Genomic DNA, 16708 nt, shown 5'->3' with positions numbered 1-16708 from the left:
TGCAATATGAAGCGATCTACAAATCAAATTCTTCTTCTTCAGAAACTAAGAAATTTGGACAATAACTTGGAGTCAGAGGTTACCATCTATGTACAAGAATTCAGTCGTGCTAGGAACACATTTAAAGCTATCCAAGACTTGACTGCACAACTTCTCCAAACCTTTCATAAGGTGGCACTCAACAGATCTTTGTTTAAGGTACACTTTGCATTTACAATCTAATTAATACTTGAACTGCAAGGAGCGTTTTGAGAGATTTCAATGAGTGCAAGATGAGCCAGCTTGATTGGCCTTCTACTTGGACCAAAAAAAAACTCTCCTTGTCACATTTGCATTAAAACAGATAAAAAGTGATGAGAGTGATGCCTACAAATAGCTAGTAATCACTTTGGGTATCACTGCATTCGATTCGTTTTTTTGTCCAGCACGCCACTACAGTTTAGTTCAGCTATATGCAGATCTGCCTCAACCAGAACACAAGCAACCGAAACCAGTGTTGGCTCCACTGAAAAGGCCCAAATAGTCTGAAACTGGTATTGGGTTGATTCTGTTCCAGTTCAGAGAGCACCTAGCTTGGCAGTTTGGGCTCAGCTGTTCCTACTGGAGCAGATCCCAGTCTGATTTGCTTATGGTGCGGTCTAATGCTATGTGATATGGTGGGCAAAAAAAAGGATGGACTGGGATGTGTCCCCAAGTAATTGTCAGAAGAGATTAATTCAAGAATTTGATGCATCACTTTTTTGCACCTTCTGTTGCAACACCCTACATGCAACAGGTATGCCAAGATACAGGTTGTATACTTATTGGGCCACTGGAACAAGCTACATTTGAATGAAGAGGGCCAAATAGGCCCTCTTAGAAATTGAAAGGCTGCCAGATATTGATCCACCAGGGATGTGCCCTGCTGTTCCAGCCACATCCAAAGGTGCAGTAGTCCAGCTGGCCTAGTTTGCAGTTCAGGCTAGGCTATTACTACTGAAGTATGTCCAAGACTGAATTGAATATGGCTGGGTATAATTTGATGTGGCACGATGGGCAAAAAGGCAATGGACTGCGATGCGGGCCCAAGTAATTACCAGTGGCTAGGATTAACTCAGACAGTTAATCCATCATCTTTTTGTATTTTACAGTTTATTTCAAGTAGAAGAAAATATCAAATGTAAAGTCATGTACACCATGGACAAGGCATTTTGAAACCAGGAATGAATCTATTTGCAAGAGCAGAGCCTCACTATGTGCCCATCCGGAACGTCTGATCCACCAGTTTAAAAATTATGCACACGAAGAACCTTTAGCAACTGTTACAGAAGGATAGGAACCAGGGAGTCCAAAGTTGTAGACTCTGGATTGCCCTCATTCCATTCTTCTGTATGTAACCAAAAACACTTCCTCTTGAGATGGGTGCAAAAGGACAAGGTACTTACCTTCAGTAATGCCTTATTTGCTGGAGACTACATCTAGCTGCAGATTCTTTACTTCTGAATTCTTACTGGACGTCGTATTGGATCTGGAAGATATTTATAAGCAGTACCCCCTAGTGCCTGTAGGTGGCATCGATCGGCTCAGCATCCGCACCGGATATGGCGGTGTGGATCATATAACGGTGCCACACAGGCACGCTAACGTCAGTTTCTTTCCATGACGTTCCACGCCAGAAGCCCTGCTCCATGAAGAACACTGACTATTGGTGTGTCAAAACTAAGGCCCGCAAAAAGAAGTCCTTCTCCCTAGAAATCCGTTCGCGGAGTGGGGAAGATGAGTGGGTTGGTAAGGAATCAGTAGCTGGATGTAGTCTCTACCAGATAAGGCATTATCAAATGTAAATAACATGTCCATCTGATAGAGACTTCTAGCTACAGATTCCTTACCTTTGAGTATATACCCAAGCAATACCATCCCCGGAGGTGGGTCTGCGAAACGATTTCAAACAAGAAAGTCCTGCAGGACCGAATGGCAAAGTGTCCGTCCCTGTGGATCGGATTGTCCAGGCAGTAGTGTTTGGTAAACATGTGCAAAGAAGCCCAAGGTGCTGCCTGACAGATGTACAGAACCAGAACTCTGCATGCTAACGCAGAAGTTACAGTTTTAGCTCAAGCAGAATGAGTGCCCAAACACTTGGGGTTGCTTTTTGGGCAGTGTATAGTAGATTTTAATGCAGAATACCAGGAGATGGTCCACTTCCTCTCTGCCGAAACGTCAGGTCCCACCGGACAGCCCGCATATGCCATTTGGCATGTGTCACCAACAGGATGCTGGAGGCCATGACACCCGGAAGCCTCAGAGACATTCTCACCGAATTTGAGGATAAAGTCTGAAACACTGGTGTCATATCCTGAATATCCTGGATGACCGGCTCAGGAGGATAAGCCCAAACCTGCACTGTGACTAGAACAGCTCAGATGAAAGGGAGCATCTGAGAGGGAGCCAGGTGTGACTTCGGCACATTTATAGTAAACCCCAGCGAATGCAGGAGGTCCACCATAGTCTGGAGGTGGGAGACAACAGCCTGGGGCAACGTTTGTCTTCAACAGCTAGTCATCGAGATTGGGAAGACTGAAACCCCTGATCTCCGCAAGTGAGCTTCAACCACAGTCATCACCTTGGTGAACACCCGAAGGGCACTGGTAAGGCCAAAGGGGAGCATGGTTAACTGAAAGTGCTGGTTGCCTACCGTAAACCGCAAGTAATATCTGTGTGCAGGAAGGACGCGGATGTGGAAGTAAGTGTCCTGCAAATCCATAGCTACCATCCAGTCTCTGGTGTCCAGAGCAGACAAGACCTGAGCCAATGTGAGCATCTTGAGCTTCACCTTCTTGAGGAAGAGAGTAAGGGGTTAAAGGTCTAGGATATGGCAAAGGCCCTTGTCCTCTTTGGGGAGAAGAAAGTAGCGGGAATAGCCACCACAGCTTACTTCTGACACAGGAACCCTCTCTTTGACTTCCTTGGCCAAGAGAGACATCCGGCGCTGGTCCAGACCTAGGACTGGATCCCCGGGAGGTAAATGCACACTCTGATATGCGGCCCATAATACTCCAGATACTCAATAAAATAGTATTACAGACCTAATCAAGGGGGCAGAAAAAGGTAAGACATTTTTCAGAATCTTTAGCAAGCCTACACTGGATTCTTCTTGGAAGCCAACCATAAGTTCATAATAACCATGCAAATATCTCACAATTCTTCTCTAAACTTGTAAAAATCCCTGAGATGCAGGGAACTGCAAAGTAGCTCTGTTGGAATGCATGCTGTGTCTAAAACGTAAATCACATAGCCTTGTCCCAATCCCTCCATGGAGAACTGACAATATTTGAAGAACTTTGCCAGGCCTATTCGTAACATCATATTTTTCCAAGAAAATCCCTAGTAACACCCCTTTCTTATTAATACTTCAACAATTTGGCTCTGGTAACTCATGTACCTCACAATCTGTGTACCAATTCTGATCTACTCTTATCAACTGTTCTCTTTTGAAGACAAACATTGTTTTAATTGTTTTAATGTTAAGAATAGTCATGCCCTTAAATTGTAAAACATAAATTCTACCCAGAGGCGTGTACTCTGCACTTTAGAAAAATAAATACCCTGGAATATATTCCAGAATATATTACTGAATAGGTTAATTGTTGATTGCTTGGCTATTATGATTCATTTAGCATAGTGGTTATTCTACAGTTGGTGACTGCCTGGATAACATGGAAGTAAGCGATTACTTTTTAGTGGACACCACCATGATTTAGTAGAGGAAATTCTGCAATACAAGGGCTGTTCTTAAAATAAACACAATATCTGCAAAAGCAAAGTGTAACCGGAAATCAGTGAGCCAATAAATACAGAGAGAAAAACACACACTGAGAACATTATAATTAAAAAGGTGGCAACAGTACAACAATTAGAAAAGGTAGGGACCTGGTATGGATAGCAAGAACAGACTAACAAATTATTTTCCTTGATTAGTGTCAAGCAGAAATGTAATGCTTGATTTAGGGTTTGCTGGACAGGTACTCTGTTACAAATGTGATGGATATCCTGTTCACCTTATTACAAGTGCACTATATCTTACAGCTTTTCTAACAGGTCGGGCAGGATATCTGTCAGAAAGCAACCTGTGAGCCAAACTCTAAATCAGGCTTTTGTTCTTATATTGTATGCTGGTACATGCTCTCTTGAACTAACGTTGATTCTAGACAGACCAACACAACCAGTCCCTTGTGAATGCCTCGATTTAGATACAATCCTAGGGACCAGGCGGTAAAGAAAAGACCAAGACGCTGCGGTTTTTTTGTGCACCAATCGGATACGCTTCCGAAGGGAAGACGCATTTTTATATGGAGGTACATTGTTCAAAGACTGGGCTAGAATGTGGGTATTGGTGCCCTTACTCGTCTGTTTGTTTATGTACGACGGCTTTCTTCGATTTAAAAATTTGCCCTACGACTCAAGTTTAATTTATTTCATGGAGGACGGTTACTCAAAGACTTTTGATTTCTGGACACATCGCTTTAAATATTCTGGAAAGGATTGATGTATGTGCCCTTCAAGGATTATGAGAGAAATCTATAATGAAATATATAGTGAGTGAATGGGAGGTGGTCGTTTTTTAATACTTTGTATTGTTTCTTAAGAAGTGATATAATATAGGGTTTTTATTTCTGTTAGTGTGTCAGTACGATATTAGTGGTTAATATGTATGGATTTGTTTTGGTAATGTTTTGTATGTGGTATTTTTAGATTGATTTGAAGGAATGTTCTGGAGTGGTGCCTATGGAAGAATTTTGAAACAAATATAAATATGTGAGGCTTTTGATTGAAGGTAAGTCTGGTTTGCTTTTAAGGATGTAATTTGGATGTATGGAATGGTCAATGAGTGTTTGATTTGGACAATTTGGTTTGTTTTTCTAGATTCAACTGCTTGACAAGTAGGAATACTTAATAAGTGAAGGGGTTAAAAGATTATATAGAGTAAGTATATTTTGAAATTGAAGATCAGCATAGGTGATTTGTTTAAATGTTTAGTAGTTTGATCAGAATCTTTCTGGTATGATTTTAGGGACTTCCATCAGTTAGTCCTGAAGAAGACCCATTATGGAGCAGTGATTTGGCCCAGGATAGAGAAGAGTCGAAACGTCAACGTATATATTCCAATCGGGATTGGTTTCTGCATAGAATATCAAAGAAGGACATAAGAAGGAGATTTATATTCCTTGATGATTTGAAATTGATTCAATGCAGTAAAAGGATAACCAAACGACGGCTCTTATGGTTTTTATGCAATTTTGGATGATTAGGATATTGGTTATTCTTTATTTGGTTACTATCTATCACAAGCACTTTTTCCTCACTTTTGGTTTGTCCTTCTTTTTTTTTGATTATGAGATGGGTTGTCCTCTATGGAAAAGAGATAGAGACATGTTTTAATTTTTATATGTAAATGAATAAAATAGATTTGTGTATGCTCACCTATGTTATTTTTATGCTATGTGTAAATAATCTTTGTCTTCCTATAAGGGCATTGTAGACTTTGACAATTGATTTCTGCCCAGCCCTTTTGGATTTATGGGTTACCCTCTGTGGTTTATGAGTGCTCTTAGAGCAGATAATGGTCTGCAAAGTGTTGTTGGTTTGAATATTATGAATGGTGTTTAGGATTGTATTATAATTCTTATTGCAATATGGCTTCAGATAGGGAGACCTTGTCATACAGTGAAGATTACATCAACAAGCTAATTCAAGGTCAAACGGGTTTAGAGTTTTTAGGGAATTCCCCGCCAACCATTGATTTATAATTGAATGAGAAGATAAATAAATTATAGAGATTGGAGAAAAAATTGGTACGCACTCGTTTACATGGATATTCACTAACTAAACATTTACAATCCAATACCATCCCTATGGGACTACAAGTGAGGAATGAACCAGCAACTGGACTCTGCTGAAGGAGGGGGCAGGGCCGAGAGCCCCTTGAAATCCACACTTGAGCTCCCGCTTTGCGGGAAGCGTGATTGGACTCTGCTGAAGGAGGGGGAAGGGCTGGGAGCCCCTTGAAATCCGCGCTTGCGCTCCAGCTTTGCAGGACGCGCCCGGGCCAAGGGCGGGTCCGTCCTTCGCCCGTCATCGCCAGGAAGAGGCTGGGCTGGCCCCCCCCGATATTTCCTCTGTGATTGTGGGACTTGGAAGTGTGTGGTCGTTAGGAATTTAGGCAGGTACCTTTATACATCACTTTTTGTTGTTGAGTGAATAACTGTGTATTATAACAGGTTATTCTGTTCACAGACCTCTTGCATTCTGGAAAGTCCATCTTCATTCTTGTGCTTCCATAAGACCATTATAGATTGTTCTATCCGTGCTAGCTTTTCCAAATCTAGTTATTAACTAGAAGTACTTTAGAGTAATACTGGTTGAATCTCTTAGCACAAAGTAATTAGTTAAAAATGGGCAAGAGGAAGCAACTTAGTGCAAAAGATACCACCTCTCATAAAGACCACTCTTCAATACTAAAATCTATCTCAGGAGCAATGGGTGCTATTGATAAACAGATTACTAACGCTGAGGAAAGGATATTAACTCAGAAGTGCCAGTTGGGATCTTAACTTAATCCTAATAATCTTCTCCCATGAGCATCAACCTCCTCAATATCGACAAAGTCGTTGGAAAGCGGGATTCAAACAAAAGGTTTAAATGGCTGTATCCACTATTTAAATGAGTCTATCTCAGAGGCTGATGAACATTCACCCTGACCTAAATGCACAAGGAAACCTAAACTAGCTAGAAAGGGTAGAGTCTCCGGTCAAGAGCCATCTGTTACAAACAGATATGGCGATTTTAGAGTTCAAACCAAGGAACAAGCTCAAATTAATCTTGACAACACAAAATCTGGCCAGAAGCCTAAACAATCTACAGCTAAAGCAAAAACTAATACTTTAGATACTATCAATGATTTGGAACATCTAGTTAGGTCATCCTTTGAGTTAATGATAAAGCCAAGTGGAGGAAAATGTAGGGTCAATGCTCAACTTAATGAATGCTCAGTCTTTAGGTCTAACACCTGAAATTACTCAACATTGTGGTGACACAGACTTAACCAGAAACTTAAATTCAAAGAGTGTCAACATCCACAAAGTCTTCCCCAGGCCAGCCAACGACATGTAGATCCTTGTTTTTCCCCAACTAGTAATAGAAGTCTCCAACATTTAAAAGCGAATACAAATGGTTCAGAATCACAGAACAGACAGAAACTTCCCTTGGATATTTCACCAATATTAAGAGAAACACTAGATCTTCCTCCCGCTGTAACTCCTTACGTGGTATTCCTTGTAAATGTCCCTACCCTACCTGTGGATAATAGGGAGACATGGACAACTTTGAGAAATAAATCCCTGAATTGGATAGGGACTCGCATGAAACCTGGTATGACAGATTCACTTTTTAAAGATATTAAAATGGTGAGAAGGGTAAAATGGGTGGGTAGGAATCACAAAATTGTAAGAGGTGACTGCGTGGTTCTTGCGTTTAAAACCCCAAAATTGGATGAAGACATTTTGAGAAATGTAAGTCTGCGACCGATCTCCGACCATGGCATTTCACTGCTCCCTCTAGGCTTCTTTTACAACTCTAATGCAAGGCATGATCGATCTAGCACAAATTATGTAAAACAACAAAGTAGATCTGAAAGAAATTACATGGTCCCTACTAAGAACAGATTTCATGCCCTTTCCTTGGAAGAAGTCGATTGACTGCCAATAGACCCAGTTGCGGGCAGGACAAGGCCTATATTGACGAGCACTGTGCCTGATCTACTGAAGGGTGGTGACGGTCAGGCGGGGAGCATGGGAGATGAAAGGATGGAAATGGGAAAGTTACCTAGACAGGATGTTATTGATGAAACTCCAACAGGTGGAGTTCTTGTTCAACTGGCCACTTCTACATCAACTCCCATATTTCACATAGGGAGGGAGAGTAACATCTCCTCACCAACAAGGAAAGTAACACAACACTCACCCACGGGTTTGGGCATAAACACACTGGGAGACAATCTTATTTTGGAACGTGGCGGGTTTGCGTACCAAAATCGAGAACGAGGATTGGCTAGAATTAATCAGATCTTTTTCTTGTGTGTGTTTACAAGAGACTTGGTCCGTGGATCCCATTCATATAAATGGTTTTAGGATATTTCACACCCCTGCAGTTCCTAGCTCACGGGGCAGGACGAAAGGTGGATTGTGCACATTTATCTCCAACAAGTTTGATTTAATAAAGGATATCAGCTCAATTTCTAACAAGTTCTATCAACTGATACTATGCGAATGAAAAAATAAAGCACAATTGGCGATTATTAATTTTAATAATAACGCCCCCTAACAAAGATTCTCATCCACAATTAGGCTATTGCAGGAAGATTTGGACTGTGTATGTAACTCCTCACATAAAGAGACCTTTATTGTGTTGGGGGCGACTTTAATACTAATCTGTGTCCTCAAATTGACGAGAAACCCTTTCCTCTTGGTACAGGTGGAAATGATGACTTATTTCATTTTACACACAACACCATTGTAACTTGCTGAACAACGTATTATTTAAATTTTATCTCTTTTTTTGTAATTGCCTAAATGTTAATAATTCACAGCTAAAACCTACCTTTAGTGGTAGATGTGACAATACAATAATTTATTTTATATTAGTGTCTAATAATTGTGTCTTTTGCACATTTGAGTATAAAATTAATGATATCGCGCTTAGCGATCACTATCCCCAAAGTTTAAGCCTTGTACTGCCTCAAGCTATAAACAAACATAAGGGTTTAACAGAGAAGGTAGTGAATACTGAACTGGGTGCAAGGATTGGCTACACTTTTCGGTGGTCACAGATTGAACCTATATGCTTTATGAAACAACTGTTCAGTAAATACACTAATGAGTTTGAAATTTGCCTTTCAGATAATATCAGATCAAAGGAGTGCATTAAAGCATTCATTGCAATCACTACTGGAATCAAACAGTCTCTCACAGTAAGCATGGGTAAATCTAGATCACGGGGAGACAAAGGGTGGTTTGATACTGAATGTACATGGGCCCATAAGAGACTTAAACAGTTCCTACATAGTCATAACCCTGATAAACATGAAATTACTTTTCTCTGGAATGAGTACAAAAAGGCTATAAAAAATATAAGACGGAATTTGAAAAAATGAGGCATGGCATTCTCTTTATGGCGCAAGTCTTCAGAACGACAATGTTAAATTCTGGAGGATAGTGAATTCTCCCCTCCTGTGTGATGGAACGCCACCAACTATTGAAATAGCCATTACGGAAGAGGAGTGGGTTACGTACTTTTCCAGAATATATTCCTCAAAAAACCTAGTCCTAGACACAAACGACCATAGATTGGATTTTCAGCCTATTACCCCACCATTTAGTTTAAACGAGGTTACTGATGCTATCAACGCTAGTAAGAGTGGGAAAGCACCAGGCCCAGATGGAGTCCCAATTGATATTTATAAGTCTAATGTCTTATTATGGGACCCATTACAGACACAGGTCCTACGAGCCTGTTGTGCCACAGCCTTTATTCCAACTTGGGCTGAGTCCATCATTGTCCCAATATCTGAAAAAGGAGATCACCAAAATCCAGGATGTTATCGACCAATTTCATTGCTTGATACCCTCGCAAAGATTGCTGGACGCATTGTCCTAAATAGGTTGCGGGAATGGACGGAAGTTAACAATACTCTTTCGGACCTACAATACGGCTTCAGGGCTGGGATAGGGACGGTGAAACAGGCCCTGAATTTAGATATTATAATTGGTTACTATACGAAGGCCAAGATAGGAGCCTTATATCTTGTATTTGTGGACCTGACTTCAGCATTTGACTGTGTAATTCACAGCAAACTTTGGTCCATTCTACTGGATATGGGGGTAGACACCACAATAGTTCACTTCATTAGGGAATTATATTCTGGAGCTAACGCCAGGGTGCGCTATGGGTCTCAGGGGGAATGTACCTCAGCCTTTCCCATAAAGCGGGAGGTATGTCAAGGTTGCGTTTTAGCTCCCCTATTGTTTGCCCTATATATTAATAAATTAGAGGATGCTCTATCTATTGCTTGTAGAGATCTTCTACAAATCGGTTCCTGAAATATCCCAGCTCTCATGTATTCGGACAACGCTGTTCTGATGGCATGCACCCCTGTAGCTCTGCAACGATTGTTAACAACCTTTGACAATTACATGGAAGATTTAGGTCTTAGAATTAATCACTCTAAAACCTTTTTAATGACCTGTGGCACAAAACTTGGAAAAAATGTCATGTCATTTTAAAAGGTATCAAACTAGAGGATACAGAAACCTTTTCATATCTAGGCATTAAGTTTGATAATAAAGGTACTTGGTTCCAAGCCATCAGGTCTAGGAAATTACTATTTACGAAAACTATTATGGCTGTAAAAAAAAATCCAAAAAGGTTGGGAGGGCTACTCCTGAAGACATGATGGCAATCTATAAAGCAAAATGTGTTTCTGTTGCATGCCTCTGGGGATATAGGAAATGTAATGCCCTACAGCTAGCCGAAAATGATTTTTTAAAGTCCATCTTAAGTGTGCCAAAATCTACCCCAACCTGGTGTGTCATACGGAAATGGGGGCAACATACATCACAGATTTAATAAGCATGCAACCCATCTTACTTTGGCACAAAGTATGGATTTCTGATTCTGCCAGGTTGAATAGGGCTATCATAGAAGACGCTCAATTATTAACCCATTCGTCGCAAATCCCATGGTTGAATTACATAAAGAACTTTCTTACGGACCTGGGCCACCCTGAGCTTTATTTTACTCCAGATAAAATGGAAACATTCTCCAGGAAAGATTTAAAAAACATCTGTCTTACCTACCTGGCTGATACGAGGTGGGTCATTGAATCAAAGAAATCGAGTGTAAGGAAGAATCTCTTGTTGCACCAAGTAGATGGTGTGGAACCATATCTAAAATATGTGTTGAACTCGAGGCATCGATATGTTCTCACACGCCTAAGACTAGAGACTTTTCATCGTCTTGTCTGTTTCCCGCTTAACAATGACTGGTCACTAGTTCTGGAAAAATGCCCTTGTGATTCAGTGTCTGACTAAAGTACAATGCATATAGTTTTTTTTGCAAATTTTATTCTGATTTAAGGAAAGTGTTTGTGATCCCACTTTTAAATTCCATGCATTTTATACAATGTCACCCAGCTTTTATTTATTTGCTGTCCCTTCCATCAATCATGATTTGTAATGGATTAGCTCTATATTTATGTGCAGTAATTAAGGCCAGATCACATCATTAGGCAAATCATGGAGGTTTTTATCTTTATATTTTTTAATCAGGTAAATAGTCCCTGTTTTTAAAACACACTGTCTTACTGATTTTATATGGTCTCTCAGAAGAATATCTGGACTTAGTTTCTTGCAGTGAATTTTATTATATGGTATTAATTGTATGTTTTGATTTATATTTTTGTATTTATTCATATAATTTATGTGGTTGTTGATTGGTGCTATTTGTATGTATTACCTGCTTTTATGATTGTGAGATACAATTGAATAAGAGTTTTGATGATGATGAACCAGCAATTTTTGTAGATAACCCAAAATTTAAGGAAGGATTTAGCTTTGTAGCTAATAATTGCTCACGACATTGGATGGTATTGGGAGTAGAAACAGCACTGGGGGAGGTGCAAAAACTGATGGAGATTACTGAATTGAAAAAGGAGATTATAGAGAACAAGGCTTTAGTTAATGCTAAAGAGGCGCTTGATCACCTTGATAGTAGTATGAAGGATTTTGATACTAATACCCAGATGAATAAACTCAATAAACTGGCCAGGGATATCAGTCTTTATGATAAAAAACAGACTTATTCGTACTTACTGGAAGATTATTATAAGAAAGATACAAGAGGTAGATACTCCACGAGAGGTCATAAAGGACCCAGGAGGTACACTATTATTTCTGAATCATCTGGTACGAGTGGAGGAGAGAGTGATACTGAACAGCCTAGCACAAGCATAGCCCCACGTGATCAGGAAGTACAACAGTTGGATCTGACCTCGGGCCCTTTCTTAGGCCCTACACCATGACCACAAGCCGGGGAGGGGGATGCCCATGGAGCAGGGGTTTCCCCAGGGACCGAGGATGGGGGAGGGGCCGGTGCAGGGGGAGGAGACAGGTACATTTCCAACAGGAGGAGCATGGGGAAATCAAAAAAGGAGACAGCATTACAGGTGGTAAGGGTATCGAATCCAGTAATTAATCTATCAACCCACCATCAGTCTACAACGGAATGTCAAATTTTGTCTAAAGGGTTATCTTTTGTTCCCGCAATCTTTCAATTTGAAGATGGAACTATACCAGTTCTTTCGGAAAATTAGATTATGATATTTCTTCAATAAGACTTTGACATGTGCCCCTCCTTCTGTGACGGGCTTTAGGATACCTTCTACATTTACGCCTCCCGCTCATCCAATGTCACATAAGATTGTATCATTTGAACAGGTTGTTATGAGAGGTACAATGAACCTGATCTCAAGGGGCAGATATGTAAAATATAATATCACTGAAGCAGAGAAGGATGTCTTGTACACTTTGAGAGCTAACAAGAATACAGTTATAAAAGCTGCTGACAAAGGGGGAGCTATAGTGGTGCAAAAATTTCAGGATTACAAAGAAGAGATCTTACTGCAATTAGCAGAGACAGGAAGTTATGTGAAACTGGATCGGAACCTCACAAAGGAAGTGGCAGACTTGATTAAAAGAGTCACAGATGGGAGCCTAACTAATGGTTTTCTGTCGGAATTAGAACATGACTATCTTAACAAGAAAAGTCCCCGGACACCCCCCAAAATACATATGGACCCTCTGAAACCCCCTGGTTGTCCGATTATATCGGGATGTGGTTCAATTTTGGAACCTGTTTGTAAATATATAGTTTTTTTTCTAAAACCTTTGGTTAATTAGACTAAAGGGTGCATAAGAGACACTATGGAAGCCATTACAATGATTGATAACCTAGATTTTAGATATGAGAGTCAACTCCTGGTCACTATGGAAATTGTCTCAGTATACACAAATATCCCTCAGGGACAGGCTCTACAGGTCATGACAGAAGTACTTGATAGAAGAGTTCAACCTATACAAGTACCTACCAGTTTTATAATCAAGTTGCTAGAAATTGCAATGGTTAAGATTTTTATTTATTTCCAGGGTGATTTTTATTTTCAAACAAAAAGAGGTGCGATGGGCACTACTTTTGCCCCAGATGTAGCTATTTTGTTTATGGATGCTTTTGAACATTGATATATTTTTGCTGAGTCTTTGCCATATTTTGCTAACATAACAATGTAGAAAAGATACATCGATGATGTGATGATGATTTGGACGGGTTCGGAGAAAGATTTATTGGACTTTCATAGGTGGTTGAATAACAGATCAAGGGATATTCAATTTACTATTAAATACAGTCCCTTTGAAACTGATTTCTTGGATCTGACCATTAAGGTGGAGGAACAACATCTATATACTACTTTGTATAGAAAACAAAGTGAAAAAAACTCTTTATTACAGTATTCGAGCCACCATCCTCGGAATTTGCAAGATAATTTACCTTTTGGCCAATTCCTCCGAATTCGGAGGAATTGTTCTTGAAAACAGGATTATTTTTTGGAATCGGATGATTTGGTGAATCGTTTGCTAACACGTGGATATCCGAGAAGCCTAGTTAAAAAGGCACGTAAAAGGGCATGGTTCTGCCATTGTGAGAATCTTTTGACACCTAAACAGAGACCCGATAATGAAACGGGGAGATTAATTTGTGTTACGACCTTTGTACTAGAAGCACAGAAATAAGAAATATTATTAATCAGTATTGGAAGATGTTTTCCGATGACCTTGAGATAGAAGATCCACCTTTGCATGCATTCAAGAGGGGAAAAAATATTAAGGAGTGGGTGGTGAGTTATCTGTTATCTGAACCCACTAAACCCTCGCTGACATCAATGTTGAATTTACCAAGAATTGTGGGCCACTATAAATGTGAAGTTTGTAAGGCATGTTTACTATGTATGGAGATAAAAACGTTCCAGTATAAAAATGTTTCTGTTACTTTAAAAGAGCATACGAATTGCAATAATAGTAATGTAATTTATATTATCAAATGCCCCTGTAAATTGTTATATGTGGGACAGACTAAACAGAAAGTCAAGGAACGGATTTTGTAACATTGCAGCTAGATTAGGTGCAAAACACCTGGAGCACCTTTGGTTGACCACTTTACTGCATTGAACCATCCGGTTGATTCTTTACGATGGACGGTGATTGAGAAAATCAATCACAACTCTCGAGGGGGTGATCCTATAAGGGCTTTGAACCTAAGAGAATATAAATGGATCTATTCTTTAAATTCGGTAGAAAATGGTTTGAATGAATATGAGGAAATTGCTAGACAAACAGCTAATTTGGCTAATGGTTGAATCCATTGGAAAATATAACTGAATTTGGAGAATGTTATCCTGGAATGGAGGTTTGGTTGAGCAGGATATTATATTTTTTATGATATCTGAGAAGGAGTGTATTGGGATACATACCCATGGATACTAACTAGACATTTCCATATAGCTGTTGGGACTGTTTGATTTTATTGTATGAGCCTGGAACAGTGTATATTGTTTTACATACTGTCTTGTGACTAGATATGTTCCACTAAATTATTGCAAAATATGTTGACAGATTTTGATCGAGAATATGATCTGAAAACATGTGATTGTTAGTGTGTTTTGTTATGAAATGAAAATGTCACTTACCCAGTGTACATCTGTTCGTGGCATCAGTCGCTGAGATTCACATGGTATGCATGAGCTCGCCATCTGGTGTTGGGTCGGAGTGTTACAAGTTGTTTTTCTTCGAAGAAGTGTTTTCGAGTCACGGGACCGAGTGACTCCTCCTTCTGTGCTCATTGCGCATGGGCGTCGACTCCATCTTCGATTGTTTTCCCCGCAGAGGGTGAGGTAGGAGTTGTACTATAGTAATAGTGCCCGCGCAATGAAAAATGTAAGTATGTACCTATTAAAGGATTAAGTAATATATATACAAATGTACAAAATTGAAGGTAACTTCTGAACTGCTACAGGCTTCCGGGGAGGTGGGTGGGTCCATGTGAATCTCAGCGACTGATGCCACGAACAGATGTACACTGGGTAAGTGACATTTTCAGTTCGATGGCATCTGTCGCTGTAGATACACATGGTATGCATAGACTAGTAAGCAGTTAGTTCCCCATAAGCGGTGGTTTAGCCTGTAGGAGTAGAAGTTGTCTGAAATAGAGTTCTTAATACAGCTTGACCTACTGTAGCTTGTTGTGCGGATAGCACATCTATACAGTAGTGTTTGGTGAATGTGTGAGGCGTAGACCAAGTGGCTGCCTTACATATTTCCTGCATTGGGATGTTTCCTAAAAAGGCCATTGAAGCACCTTTTTTCCTTGTTGAATGTGCCCTGGGAGTAATGGGCAGTTGTCTTTTTGCTTTAAGGTAGCAGATTTGGATGCATTTAACTATCCATCTGGCTATACCTTGTTTTGATATTGGGTTACCTGCATGAGGTTTTTGGAATGCAATAAATAGCTGTTTAGTTTTTCTGATGTTCTTTGTTCTGTCAATGTAGTACATTAATGCTCTTTTGACATCTAATGTATGTAGTGCTCTTTCAGCCACAGAATCTGGCTGTGGGAAAAATACTGGTAGTTCTACCGTTTGATTTAGATGGAATGGTGAAATAACTTTTGGTAAAAATTTTGGATTAGGTCGTAGGACGACCTTATTTTTATGTATTTGTATAAAAGGCTCTTGTGTTGTGAACGCTTGAATTTCACTTACTCTTCTTAGAGATGTAATGGCGATGAGAAAGGCAACTTTCCAGGTTAGGAATTGTATTCCGCAAGAGTGCATGGGTTCGAAAGGTGGGCCCATGAGTCTTGTTAGAACCACGTTTAGGTTCCATGAAGGAACAGGTGGTGTTCTTGGTGGTATAATTCTTTTAAGCCCTTCTATAAATGCTTTGATAACTGGTATCCTATACAAGGAAGTTGAATAGGTAGTTTGCAGGTATGCAGATATTGCTGCAAGGTGTATTTTAATAGAAGAGAAGGCTAGCTTTGCTTTTTGTAAATGGAGCAAGTAATTTACTATATGTTTTGGAGTTGCATCTAGCGGTTGTATCTGATTATGATGGCAGTACCAAACAAATCTTTTCCACTTACTTGCGTAGCAGTGTCTAGTGGATGGCCTTCTGGCCTGCTTTATGACTTCCATACACTCTTGGCTAAGTTGTAAGTGTCCGAATTCTAGGATTTCAGGAGCCAGATTGCTAGATTCAGCGATGCTGGGTCCGGGTGTCTGATCTGTTGGTTGTGTTGCGTTAACAGATCTGGTTTGTTGGGCAGTTTGATGTGTGGTACTACAGACAGATCTAGCAGTGTTGTGTACCAGGGTTGTCTTGCCCAAGTTGGTGCTATTAAAATGAGTTTGAGTTTGTTTTGACTCAATTTGTTTACTAGGTAAGGAAGGAGAGGGAGAGGAGGAAAAGCGTAAGCAAATATTCCTGACCAGTTCATCCATAGGGCATTGCCTTGGGATTGCTTGTGTGGGTATCTGGACGCGAAGTTTTGGCATTTTGCGTTCTCTTTT

General features: G+C 40.1%; 1 protein-coding gene across 2 annotated transcripts in view; it reads right to left on the bottom strand.

The window, feature by feature from the left end:
• The window catches only part of DHX35 (DEAH-box helicase 35), a 494424-nt gene that overhangs the window by 170185 nt on the left and 307531 nt on the right, over positions 1-16708 (bottom strand). The gene's annotated exons all lie outside the window — the stretch shown is intronic.

This window comes from Pleurodeles waltl, chromosome 7, assembly GCF_031143425.1.
Source record: "Pleurodeles waltl isolate 20211129_DDA chromosome 7, aPleWal1.hap1.20221129, whole genome shotgun sequence".
Lineage (NCBI taxonomy): Eukaryota > Metazoa > Chordata > Amphibia > Caudata > Salamandridae > Pleurodeles > Pleurodeles waltl.
The sequence above is the reverse complement of the archived record's forward strand: the minus strand, read 5'-3'. Positions and strand labels throughout refer to the sequence as shown.